The sequence below is a fragment of the Lissotriton vulgaris genome, unplaced genomic scaffold (genome assembly GCF_964263255.1).
Source record: "Lissotriton vulgaris unplaced genomic scaffold, aLisVul1.2 SCAFFOLD_439, whole genome shotgun sequence".
NCBI lineage: Eukaryota > Metazoa > Chordata > Amphibia > Caudata > Salamandridae > Lissotriton > Lissotriton vulgaris.
The window spans coordinates 1,266,183-1,280,326 of record NW_028252890.1 but is presented as its reverse complement, the minus strand read 5'-3'; the positions used below and the strand labels follow the sequence as shown (position 1 = coordinate 1,280,326).

Sequence of the window (14,144 nt, the reverse complement as noted above, 5' to 3'; positions counted from 1 at the left end):
CGGTCGTGCTGGATAAGCGTTGTGCAGGTCTGAAGATGGCCGGTCCCTCAAGGTCTCGTCACACCCACGGATCTCAGCTGAGCTGACGATGTAGGTAGAGGTCAGAGGTGCCAGGGAAGCCGGGTCTCGTCGTGCTGGTCGGTCTGGTTCCGGAGGAAGGACTTGCAGCAAACCGCAGTGTTCTTAGTTGGTGCCCGCAGATGGAGGGTGACTACTCCTTAGTCACAAGGGAGAAATCTTGAGAAGAAGTCTTGAGTTCCTTTCATAGAAAGTAGTTTCAGGATTCAAAGATGATCTAATTTGGAAGGGGGGCCCGCTCCTATCTTTATACTAAGAAAAGGGGCTGGCACGCGACTAGGTCCTGCCCATGGGTGGGACCAGGAAGGGGGGGTGGCTACACCCCTCTCCCATGCCGGACTTTCCCCAGCTCAGGGGCTGGTGTGCCCCTGGAACTGGTTCTAGCCGGCCTATGCATAGTGAGCACCGGGGTGCCACTTGCAGTCACCTTCCTATTCAGCCCTGCCTACCCAGGATACACAAAACCCTGTCTGGGATGGTGCTAGCACCGCCCCTGACAGGAAACCCTTTGTCCAAGCTCTCCTCGCTGGAAGGACTCCCAGCAGCAGGAGGTCAGGCTTGTGTCTGTGGTGGAAGCATCCATTTTGTGATGCTGAGGCTCGAGTTAACTTTAACCGGGGTTCACAGTTACATACATGTCGTGTCCCTCTAGAAGGGTGGAATACTAACCCCGTCGCCAGAATTGGCGAGGGGTTAGTATTCCAATTCGTATGACACCTTACTCGACATGTTTTGATAAAGCGATACCAGAGTTGGCATATAACCGCGAGGATTATAATGCACTTAAGAGTATATGGTACGCGTTATCATGGAACAGCTATTAGGACTTGGTTCCGCAAGCTGCAAACGGGCTCAGCTCATGCCAGAGCACCATCTCACATGATTCCAAGCACTCTGCCTTCAGGATTGTTAAGGCCTGCCATAGGAGTGACTGATAGGAATCGATGTGTCCATTTTAGGGTTATATATAGGTATACTATATCTAAAGCAAAGGGTGATTACACCACCTTGCCCCAGCTGTCGTGCAGCCAGTTGTGTCAGATTTAGATGGCCAGCCAGGGGTGGCATAATACGTGCTGCAGCCCCTGGTAGGCCCTGGGTACACCTATGCCCTGAGTTACAGGGTCTGATAAGGTGGCCCAGTACCAAATGGTAAATGCACCTAAGGTACACGTGTCAATTTAGTGAGAGAACAGCTAGGCTGTGGGTCTGATTAGCAGGCCCACAACCAGGGAAGTCGTAAACCAGTGAAGCAAAATGCAAAAATCTGGGGTGATCATAGGATTGCAGACCCTACTCTCCTACAGCCATAAGTTGGCAGGGTATGCTCAGACGTGAGTCACTTGCTCACTTTGCCACTGAATTCAAGCAAGCCTGGCTGAAGACTGCTCGAATGCCAGAAACCGGTCCTAGGAAGCTTGTTTCCGGTCCAGGGAAGGCATGGCTTGGTAGTTCGGGCTGGACTGTTCCCATGAGGCACAGGGTCAGACTGATTTGCAAAAGGCCATGTCTGAACTGGGGTGGCAGAGTGGGCTAAAGAACGATGATGGATTATACCTAGATCTGTTGACTGGGTGTGAGTGTTTGATTAGTTCAGATGCTCCATCCATCACCACCCTCTTTTGTACTGCTTTGTTCGCCATAAGTTGGCATGGTATGCTCAGACGTGAGTCGCTTGCTCACTTTGCGACTGGATTCAAGCAAGCCTGGCTGAAGACGGCTGGAATGCCAGAAACCGGTCCTAGGAAGCTTGTTTCCGGTCCAGGGAAGGCATGGCTTGGGAGTTTGGGCTGGACTGTTCCCATGAGGCACAGGGTCAGACTGATTTGCATATGGCCATGTCTGAACTGGGGTGGCAGAGTGGGCTAAAGAACAGTGATGGATTATACCCAGATCTGTTGACTGGTTGTGAGTGTTTGATTGGTTCAGATTTACTTAGTAGGTTGGATGGCGCACCGCCTCGCAGCATGTCCCAATCTGCCACGTGTCAAGGCCATGTATGATCAAGAGAAGCTGCCCTAACAGACAGGTAGCCTGCACCAGGTTCAAGCCGCATGGCCCAATCCGCCAGCCTGCACCTCGATGCACGGCTCATGCCAAATCTGTGCGAAATGTGTGAAGGCCTGCCAGGGATCGTGGTGTTTATGATGTGGCCCTCCAGTGTCGCTCACCAACATCAGGTCAAAGCCCTGAATGAGTGCCGGCAGAAGCACCGCTCAGGTAATTAATGGGCCTCTGGTCCCTGCCCGAAGGCCGTGTCCCTGATTCAGTGCCCACCTGGTCAGCGCTTCCTGCAGGCTGGTCCACTTTTCAGAGCCAGTGCCTGCTGTTGGTAAATCAGCATTTCAGGTAGACTGCTACAGGCCGCACATTTCAGTCCCCACCAGTCTGTTGCTGCCAGTGGCTCTCCACTTCTCACTGTAGTTACTTCTTTCGCTGCTGGCTTTTTCTTGTTGATTTGTGGCAAAACATGGTTCTCAGGTCAGATTAATGTGCTCAAAGGAGCTTCAGTAGTGCAGGCATGCTCCATCCCACAAACACCTTGTTTTCAACACCACACTACATTTACACCAGTCCCCATTGGGTGGGAAAACAAGTCATGGTGCATTATAGACCAAGGGATGAGGCATAGCAGTACTTTTGACTTTAAACAATTTTCAAGAAAATCAAGTTTAAAATGTCCATGCCCAATACTAGATGGAAGGAGTATGCAGTACATGTGTATCTACAGCATTACACTTTACACACAGCTGGTTCCATGGCAAGGAACATATTCCTTATACACCTCTTGTATGATTTGTAAAAGAGTGACATAACACCGGACTTCAATTGTGTAATAACAGAGGCTGTTAAATCTACTCCTTATTTTAGGGGGTGCATTGAAGATGCATGCCTCGATCTCCGTTGACAGAGGCAAGTGGCTTAGGGAAAGTTTAGCAACTCCTAATTCCTTAATGCACAATTGTTTTGGAGCACTGAACATGACAGATTTGACTTCTTGTTCTTTGCTGTCAAAATCTTTTAATTTGAAGACTTCTGATGTTTCACTGATGAGAATAGACATGGAGTTAGATGGGTGTTACAAATATTTCTACATGTTCAATCAATCAATAAAACTTTATTTCGGTTTTGTTTGAAAACCATAAAAGTACAGGTACTGTAATACAAAATTCATTGTTCTTTAAAAAAAATAGACCATATTAGGATACAGAAAGTACAAAATGCAAAAGGCTTCTACTGTATTTCTACATGTTAAATCTTTGAAGAGTAGATTAATTCCTTGTCGAATGTGCACCATGCATTAGCTAGTGCAGACCCCATCTTGCTTGAGACGCTTTGGTAAGCGTTTCAGTGCAGGAAGGTTTTCATAAAACATTTCAGGATTTTGTTTTCCCACATATTCTGGTGTCTGCTTTATAAATGTATGTTCTCTTTAACCTTCATTTATTGTATACTTGGTGAGTCTCTGCTTCTTACTCTTATGCAGACCAAGCATGACATAACCAGTTCATATACCTTTCTATCGGATATAAATGGCCAGTGACTCTGTTGCAGGACCAGTTACTTTTGACATTTCTCTTGTAATGCAATAAGTGTAGGGGACCCAGCATGTGTTACGTGAAGTATAATAGTTGAGAATAAATTACATTTCAGTGGTTAAGTTTGCATCAATATGATGTATAAATATTCATGTTAAGACAAGTTTATGCACTCACATCCATCAGATTTTGCTTGTTTTCAGTTACGAGACTGTGATTGGCAATGAGTAGAATTGGAACCCTTTGTGGTTGTTCAGGTGGGAGACATGAACGTCAACTCACCAAAATGCTAGGGTAGCAGACAATTCACATCACTACTTTTCTTTCCTCCACACCGCATGCTTACAAGTACACACATATTCACAAACCAGCTGTCACAAAACACTCTAACATGGAAGCACACACACAACCTACATTTAACAAAACTTTTGATTTACCTCCACTGCCATCAAGAGTCATATCTGCTAATTGTATCCCATTCTTTTTATATTGAATAATTCTCAAATAATTGTTCACTATTAGTGTAATACAAAATTGACAGAAAGCAAGGAAATTGAAGCTCAAACTGACATCCTTAAGGAGGAGCTGCACTTCGTTGAGTTCCTGGCACTGATTTTGCCTGGAGTCACAAGGGGCAAGCCAGAGGTCGCTGCTGCAACCCCTAAATGACTTGAATGTTGGAGATTGTTACCCAATGGCATTATTAGTGTGATGTGGATGTGTTAGGGAGAAAGGCCTTGCAGTGGTGATGGGGAGAATACTAGCTATAACTACTAGAATGATGACCTTCAGCTTATTTCCTGCATTCCAAAAGTTAGATAAATGTTTTGTTGGCAGTTTCCAAGGAGCAAAGCCAGTACTAGAGTGAGTGACATCCCTTGTTGTTTAGACAGCATTTAGGGGCTAAGGGGAGAGGTTGCCTGTGATTTAGATCAACCTTTGTTGTCCGAAGACTGGGAACCTCTTTGCAGAGCATGCAATGTGTTGGCTGTGTACTGTGTTTTCTCCAGTATTGGGGTGTCTTTCATAGATTCACATGCTTGAATATTCCCCGTCGTCGAAGTGGGAGCCCACGGTAAATAAAATAGCAATAAAACAAATATCATACATGTATATAAAATATAATTACATACATTCTAAAAACCCTAAATACTCATAAGTACCATAGGTTAACATTAACACACAGAACAACATTAAAAGAAAAAAGTACTTCAGTAGCATATCCATGTCGTTATGATAGTCCAAACTACAGCCAATCAGGTGCAAGCACCCTCTAGAACCTTCTCCCCAGAGGCTCAGGCCCTCAGATTATCTACCGCACGTTGTGTGCAGGGAGTCCCCTGAGTTCTGCTCAGTTTTCTTCTACTTCCTGTTGGCTTTCGAAGCTTTTTAGGATGTCTTCAAGTAAGAAATCTCTCTTTCGGCCATGTGCTTCTTGTGGGAAGTTGCGGCTCTTTTCAGAGGACCCTCACAAGAAGTGTATTTACTGCCTCTATCCTGAACATGAGGTGGCAACTGTGTAAAATATGCAGGACTTTCTCAACCAAGACTCTTAAGGACAGAGAAGGGTGTCTCCTTCTCTGGTTACAGAGTGGCGTCCAAGGCACCTTCACTGCATGTTTCCACCAAAAAACGTGCCAAATCGTCAACAGGACCGTCGACGATCTGTCCACCGAGATCTGCTGTTTCTGGCTCTTCGACGACAGTGACGACGACTTCCAGCAAGTCTTCGACGGCGGATGCTTCGACGTCTTCAACGTCGACGATGGTATGTGTGAGGCTCAAATCAGTTTCCACTAAAATTCCTATCACCTCGTCAGCATCTAAAAAAATAAAATTTTCTCTACGACCAGGTCTTCGTCGACGTCTTCTATGAAGAGAGCCTCTTCGTCGGTGGGTGCTCCATTGACGACGGCTTTGTCGGCGGTGGTCTCGTCGACAGAGGCCCCGTCGATGTCGTTCCCGTCGATGGTGGTAGTCTAGACCGGCGGCGGCTATGTTGACAGTGGCTTCGTTGGTTGTCCCATTGACGTCGGATCAATCGTCGACGACTACTTTCACATCACTACCTCTGGTACCAGTTTCAACATCTGGCTCCTTGTCAACTGCCTTTGACCCTCTGTTCCAGCGTCACCATGTTTCTTTGGATCAGCTTCCACAACAATCTCAGCCTCCATCACAGCTGTTTGCCTCTTGTTCGGACCATACCTCCGGTTCGGATGAGGAGGAAGATAAGTTCTGAGGGACTTCGAGCTGCCCGGAACCTTTCATCAAGTGTCAGGATTATGATGACGATCAGGAGGATCATCACTTTCACAAAGAGGAACATTCTACTCAAGTTCCCACAGCACAAATACCGCTTGCCCTCATTTCTAATCTCCAGTACATGTTGGAGGATTATAACAGACGTTTTCCTCCGTCTCACCACGGCTCTCCTCAGCCTATGGCGCCTGCCACTACACTGCTCTTACGCCTCCTGCAGCGCCGGGGCCTTCTGCACCTTCAGTTCAGTTACCGGCAGCTGATAAGGATGATGATGACGTTCTCCCGGATCGGGAAGACGGCGATGTGGATGATGATGATGGGACTATGGCGGATTGGGACAATTACCAAATACAGACACCGTTGCCACCTCCTTCGGTACCTTTGGATTCTCCTCCGGTGGATTTCGCCAGTTTTCACCAACTTATGGAGAGGGCGGCACGACATTTCAAACTCCCTATAGTCCTATGGGATGAAGATTGTTTCCTTTATGACTTCAAGAGTCAGCCTTTTAAACAAGTCCATGCGGTGCCCATAATTGACTTCATCTGTAAGGAAGGCGTCAAACTGATGCAGACTCCAAATTCCAATACGGCTCTTCTTCCACGTCTGGAGAACAAATACAGGGCGCCCGAAAATTCTCCAGCTTGCCTTGTATCGCAACCTAAACCAGATTCTGTGATTACACAGGCTGTGCAGCGCCGTTCCAGTAATCCGTCTTCCCCTATTTCCCCACCACCTGACCGTGAGGGACGTCGTCTTGATGCCATTGGGCGTAAGTTTTCCACCATGGCTTCTACCACCGTGAGAGCTGCAAATTCACTGGCCATTCTGGTTCGTTACGATCGCCAGATGTGGTCGGACATGTCCTCCTTTATCGATCTCATTCCTGAGCCTTCCAGAGCGGATGCTCTTAAGGTTCTTCAGGAGGGCGAAAGAGCTTCATCGGAGATTGACTGCTCTGTGGACATTGCATGCACTGGTTTTCGTCAGCTAGCTGGGACAGCTGTTTTGCGTCGTCAGGGCTAGCTTGGTTCCACCTCATTTCGCCAGTAGGTTCAGGCGAAAATCCTCGACATGCCCTTTGACGGCGAATCGCTCTTTGGCCAGCATAAGGACGACGCACTGCAAACAATTAAGAAGGACATTGAGACGGCTTGTGCCCTAGGCACTTTGCAGTTTCGCAAGCAGCCTTTTCGTGGTGCTCGCGGACGCAGCACCTCCTCCTCTTTTCGTGGCGGTTCCAGCCAGTACCGCTCCTATCATCAAGGAAACCAAAGATATTCACCTCAACAATCTTTTCGACAACAGTCCGCAAAGTCTTACAGAGGAAAGTCTTCCTACAGAGGCTCCGCTTCTAAGAAACAATTACTTGCCTTCCCCTCTCAAAGTTGGAGGTCGAATCTCTCTTTTCTGTTCCAATTGGTCTTTAATCACTTCGGACCGTTGGGTGCAGGACATTGTGTCAAAAGGTCATGCTTTGGAATTTGTCAAGTTACCTACATACACTCCTCCAACTATTCCACCTCCAGCTCACCTCAAAGAGCTATTTCAACAAATTCGACTCATGATTCAAAAAGGTGCCATCAAAGTGGTTCCCAAATCTCAGAAGGGGCTAGGATTCTATTCCCGTTTTTTCCTGGTCCTCAAGAAGTCCGGCAAGTGGTGCCCGATCCTCGACTTACGGGCCTTAAACAAGTACCTGAAATGTCAATCCTTCCGCATGCTCACACTCACGGAAATCCTCCGCCTTCTCTCGAAGGATGACTTCCTGACCACCATCGACGCCTGTTTCCACGTGCCGATACTGCCAAGACACCGGAAGTACCTTCGCTTCCGGTTAGGGCGCAGAGATTTTCAATTCAAGGTTCTACCTTTTAGCCTTCGTTTCGCCCCTCGCGTTTTCACGAAAGTCCTAGCCCCAGTAGTGGCATATCTACGTTTGCGGGGTGTTCAAATCTTTCCCTACCTGGACGACTGTCTAATCAAGTCGCAGTCTCGTCGTCAGGCGTCTCTGGACACTCAATTCTGTCAGACTCTATTTCACTCCCTAGGTCTGTCCATCAACATCAAGAAGTCTCAGGTCGATCCAGCTCCTTGCAGAACCTTTCTAGGCGCCACTCTAAATACCTCCCTGGCAAAGGCATTTGTGTATCACGAACGTCAACTGCGAATTCTAGGCCTAGTGGCTCTCATCCGTTCAAAAAAGTCTATTTCAGTTTTTGTGTTGAAATCATTTCTCGGGATGGCGTCCTCCTGCATATCCCTGATCCCAAATTGCAGGCTCAGGAGTCGTCCAATTCAGTAGGAACTGGACAAACAGTGGCGTCAGGTCGCCGGCTCTTTCAATGATCTGGTCCTGGTGACCGCTCGAATGAAGTCAGCTCTCCGCTGGTGGGCTCGACCTTCCAACATCGCTGCCAGTACTTCTTTCCTGACCATCGCTCCAGAGCTCGTCCATACCACAGATGCCTCCCTGGAAGGTTGCGGCGCTCATCTTCAGGGGCTATAGGTCAAGGGCTAGTGGAACCAGTCTCAACGTTCCTGGCACATCAACAGACTGGAATTAATGGCCATTTTTCTTGCGCTAAAGTCCTTCCACCTTCTGCTTCAGGGAGAATCAGTGCTCATTCAAACAGACAATACCACCAGTATGCACTATCTTAACAAACAGGGCGTCACCAAGTCACCGCTCCTCTCTCAGCTGGCACAGAGCATCTGGAATTGGGCACTCCGTCACCACATTACCCTTACAGCGGTTCACCTACCAGGCATCTCCAACATCCTGGCAGATTCCCTCAGCAGGTCTGCGTCCTCGACCCACGAGTGGGAGTTCATATTTCAGCGGTGGGGTTGCCCAAATCTGGATCTTTTCGCAAGCCCTGTGAACCGGAAATGCCCGTCTTATGCAAGCTGGCCTCCCCACCGCGGGTCGTGCGGGAATACCCTTTTGATGGATTGGTGCAATTTATTTGCCTATGCTTTTCCGCCGATACCTCAAGTGTTGTGGAAAATGCAGAGGCAACCGTGCCACATTCTCCTGATCGCTCCCAGATGGCCTCGACAAGCATTGTTCTCGAAACTGCTACTCATATCACAGTACGAGCCCATCCTCCTTCATCCTCAGGCGGATCTCCTCACAATGGACAAGCATCAGATCTGCCATCCGGAACCCTCTTTTCTCAAATTATCGGCCTGGATCCTGAGCACTTTGAATTTGCCCACTTGAATATTTTGCCAGCATGTAGAGATGTTCTTGCCAATGCGAGAGCTCCGTCCACAGTAAAGGCTTACAAGCTAAAGTGGAAAAGGTTCTGTCTCTGGTGTGCATCTGCCAACATCCACCCCGTGAACTCTTCTCCTGCCGTTGATTCTGCAGTTGGCACAATCGGGACTTTCCCACTCCACTTTGAAGGTCTTCCTAGTGGCAATATCTCGTTTTCGGCAGGACGGGTCTTCTTCTCTCTACTCTTCCAGAGTCATTCGGCAGTTTTTCAAGGGGCTGATCAGGATGTTTCCGCCCATTCGGCGGCGTCCTCCTACCTGGCATCTCAGTATTGTTTTGGCGCAACTGATGAAGGCGCTTTTTGGGCCCATCCACAAAGCGGATTTGACATTTTTGACCTGGAAGGTTTCCCTCCTTCTCGCACTGGCCTCTTCACGTTGCGTTAGTGGTATCTGAAAGAGACACGTTAGTGATAGATTCCTTACCTTAGAATATCCCCAGGCGTCAGACTGGATCCGGAAAATTTTGCGTAGCAGTACCCTTGCGCGTCGGTAGGCGTCGTCTGCGGCTCCGCGTCCGTCGTCGGCGTCGTGGGCGCCGTGATGACGTCGTCGGAGTACTTAGACGCCGCCTCCGCGTGCTGACGTCAGTTCTTCTTTTTTCCGCGCCAGCCAGCGCAGATCTGGAAAAAGCAGTTCCCTAGTCATTTTTTGACTACCTTTTTGGATCTTTTGATCTATTTCGAAGTCTTCACGACTCCGACGGTGCCATTAGGGATGCCCGGTTTCAAGCACTGCGACGGGTGCGAACGCCTCATGTCCATTACGGATCCGCACCGCCTGTGCCTGACGTGTTTGGGCGTCGACCATGACGACGAGGTCTGCTCCGACTTTCGGGCCCTCTCGAGGAAGGCCAGGCGGGAGCGGTCCCGCAGGCGACTCGAGATCCGCCAGTCGGCCCCGCGCCGTGTGAGGTCCCGGTCCCACGGGAGGTCGAGGGACAGGTCGCGGGGGCGGAGCCGTCACAGCTCCGGGAGTCGGCGCCACTCCTCCGGGTCCAAGTCGTCAGGTAAGAAGCATAAGAAGTCGAAGAGACATCATCGCTCTTCCGACTCCCCCCGACGCTCGCGCGATGCGGCCGAGGGTTCGGGTGACACCGCCCACGCGGCTCCTCGGGAGTCGCGGGCGCCGCGTTCGGCTCCATACCCCCCGATCCCTGGGCTGAACGCGACGCCGGAGGAGATAGAGCGCTTCCTCATGGCCATGAGGTCCCTTTCTTCTCCGACGGGTTCCGCGGCGCCTTCGGGCCCAGTGAACCCGTCTGGGGGCCCTAGTGGGTCGGGGGATGCGAACTCGACGCCGTCGGGTGCTTCGGCCTCGACGCCGCCGGCGTCTTCGACACCGGCGCCGCAGGGCTCCACGATCCCGACGCCGCCGCTGCCCTCGGGCTCGGCGCCGCAGGGTTCACGGTCCCGGCGTCGTCGGTGCCTTCGGGCCCGACGCCGCAGGGTGCCGTTCGGCCCTCGTCGGGCGCTGGAACGTCCCCGGTGGACCTTACGACCCCGCCGGGGTCGGTCCGTGTGGTGTCCCCTCCGGCGTCGGCCGACGCCGTCCCCAATGCCTCCTCTGTATGGGTTCCGGCGTCGGGACGGAGCCTATCGGCGCCGATCTCGACGCCGATCTCGACGCCGATCGGGGATTTCCTTCCCTATGATCCATCCTCATTCACTTACGACCCTGAGTCTCAGGAGATGGGGGAAGAGGAGGATTGGGAGGGGTCTGAGGACCCTCTGACAAGGGAATGTCAGTCTAACATGGACTGGACAGGAGACCTTGGGGAGGCCAGTGGCCTGGACACCTCTCCAGACACTGGATTCGTCTCTCCTCCTTCCGTGGCTTCGGAGGAGGGCGCAACATATAGTGTGGTGTTGATGAGGGCTGCTAAGGCTTTGGGCCTTGAGCTCCCCGTCGCGGCCGTGAGGACTAACCTCCTCACTGAGGTCCTTAAGCCGCAGAATACCCTCATGGACATGCCGTTCGATGGCCGTCGCCTCTTTGGCGACAAGGCAGACCACGCGCTCGAGCGCTTTAAGGACTCCAGGGCTACGGCCAAGTCCTTGGGCCTCTCGGCCCCGCGCCAGCAAGTGGGTGCCTTTCGCTCCTTTCGTGGCCAAGGAAGGGGCGTCCCCACGCGTGCCGCCAGCCACTCGCCGCAAACTGTCGTCCAGCGCGGCGGCGGCCGTGGAAACCGCCGTGGAGGCGGTCGGGGAGGCAAGCGGAGCCAGTCCACACCTGCCCCCGCAGCATCCGCCTCTAAACCCTCCTAGTCCGTGCTTTTCGGCCCATGTGACGCCAGTGGGGGGCAGGGTTCGCCATCACCACTCTCACTGGCGCACAGTCACTTCGGACAGGTGGGTGCTGCAGATCGTCCGAAGGGGCTACTCCCTCCCCTTCGAGACGACCCCTCAAGCCATGCCACCGCAACACCACCGCGTATCGGGGGATCATTTGCGGCTCCTGCAGGAGGAAGTTTCGGCCCTCTTGGCCAAGGGGGCCATCGAGCGCGTTCCTGGGCCAGAAGTAGGTCGTGGTTGCTACTCCCACTACTTCCTGGTACCCAAGAAGGGCAAAGGGGGCCTACGCCCTATCTTGGATCTGAGGAACGTCAACGGCTTACTCCGGAAGGAGAAGTTCAAAATGCTGACACTGGCTCAGGTCTTGGCTGCCCTAGACCCAGGAGACTGGATGGTAGCGTTGGACTTGCAGGATGCGTATTTCCACATCCCCGTCCTGCCGGCCCACCGGCATTACCTGCGGTTGACGGTAGGCCTCGAGCACTTTCAGTTTACCGTGCTCCCCTTCGGCCTTACCAGCGCCCCACGGGTGTTCACGAAGGTGATGGCGGTGGTTGCAGCTCACCGGCGCAGGTTAGGGGTTTCAGTCTTCCCCTACCTAGACGACTGGTTGTTGAAGGCGGGCTCGCCCCAGGCAGTCGTCAACCACCTCCAGACTACGGCGGATCTCCTGCACAGGCTGGGATTTTCCATCAATGTGCCGAAGTCACACCTGTGCCCCTCTCAGAAGCTCCTTTTCATCGGAGCGGTTCTCGACTCGGCGCAGTTTCGGGTTTACCCGCCCGAACAGCGAGTCCGGGATATTCAGGCCCTGATTCCGATCTTCGGGCCGTTATCCCGGGTTTCGGTCAGGCTGACGCTGCGGCTTCTGGGGCTGATGGCCTCCTTCATCCTTCTGGTGCATCACGCACGGTGGCGGATGCGGGCTCTGCAGTGGGACCTGAAGTTTCAGTGGGCCCAGCACCGGGGCAACCTTTCCGACCATGTCCTGATCTCGGAGGGCACTGCGAGACAGCTGCAGTGGTGGCTCACGGACCGCGATTGGGTCAACGGCAGATCCCTCTCCCTTCCCCAACCGGAGCACGTAGTTGTGACGGACGCGTCCCTCCAGGGCTGGGGTGGCCACTTGGGAGAGGCGGAGATCAGAGGACTCTGGTCTCCGGCGGAGTCCCGGCTCCATATCAATCTGTTGGAGCTGCGGGCGATTCGTCTGGCACTGAAAGCATTCCTCCCGTCTGTCCGAGGGAGTGCAGTGCAGGTGTTCACGGACAACACCACCGCCATGTGGTACTGCAACAAACAGGGCGGTGTGGGGTCGTGGACCCTATGCCAGGAGGCTCTGTGCCTCTGGCAATGGCTGGAACATCAGGGCGTGACTCTGGTGGTTCAACACCTGGCAGGTTCTCTGAACGCCAGGGCGGACAAACTCAGCCGTCGGTTCTCGATGGATCACGAATGGCGTCTGAACTCGGACGTGGCGCAAGGCCTCTTTCTGCGTTGGGGAGAGCCTTGGTTAGATCTATTCGCCACCGAAGAGAACGCGCAATGTCATCAGTTCTGCGCGTTGGAATTTCCAAGGCGGCACTCGCTCGGAGACGCTTTTCGTCGCGAGTGGAGCTGCGGTCTGTTGTACGCCTTTCCGCCTATACCTCTTCTGCCCAGAGTGCTGAAGAATATCAAGCGCGACCGAGCACAAGTCATCCTTGTGGCTCCAGACTGGGCACGAAGGTACTGGTATCCCGAGCTACTCAGTATGTCAGTCGATCACCCGGTTCGTCTGCCTCTTCAGGAGGACCTTCTGTCGCAGCAGCAGGGGAGGGTCCTCCACACGAACCTGTCCAGTCTCCACCTCCATGCATGGAGATTGAGCGGCGACAGTTGAGGCCATTTGACTTGCCTCCTGAAGTTTGCAACATCATTCTGGCAGCCAGGTGTCCCTCCACAAAAACGGTATACGCCTGCAGGTGGAACAGATTTGTGGCATGGTGCACAGCAAAGGCTGTGGATCCTCTCAATGCCCCTCTCTCTGAGATTCCTCTCTTCCTTCTTTCTCTTGCCCAGCAGGGCTCTGCTCTGGGCACTATCAAGGGCTATCTTTCGGCTCTTTCAGCCTTTCTGAGGCTGCCTGACCAACCTTCTTTGTTCAAGTCCCCTATTGTAAACAGATTTCTGAAAGGCATCACTCATACCTTTCCTCCTGTTCCTTTCGTGATGCCTCAGTGGGACTTGAACCTGGTTCTAACATTTCTGATGTGCGCTTCCTTTGAGCCACTTCATAACTGTCCACTTCGCCTTCTTTCTTTGAAGACTGCCTTCCTGGTAGCCATCACCTCTGCCAGGAGAGTGAGTGAGCTCCAGGCCCTCTCTTGTAAGCCTCCTTTCCTTTCAGTCCATCCGGACAAGGTTGTTTTGAGGACTGGGCCCTCCTTCTTGCCTAAGGTGGTCACGGCCTTCCACATGGGGCAGTCCATCACATTGCCCACCTTCTTTCCGCCTCCGCACCCGCACCCCTCGAGAGAGGAGGAGAGGCTCCACCGTCTGGACCCAAAACGTGCGCTCTCGTTCTATCTGGATCGCACACGCCAGTTCCGGGTGGATGATCAACTCTTTGTTGGGTACGCAGGCGCTAAGGAAGGGAAAGCGGTGCACAAGAGGACCATTTCTCGATGGATTATCATGTGCATCC

At 52.2% G+C, this 14,144-nt stretch overlaps 1 protein-coding gene across 1 annotated transcript in view; it reads left to right on the top strand.

Moving 5' to 3' along the window:
- LOC147661221 (nuclear protein localization protein 4 homolog) overlaps positions 1–14,144 on the top strand; it is a 176,621-nt gene that overhangs the window by 83,474 nt on the left and 79,003 nt on the right. The window lies entirely within an intron of this gene.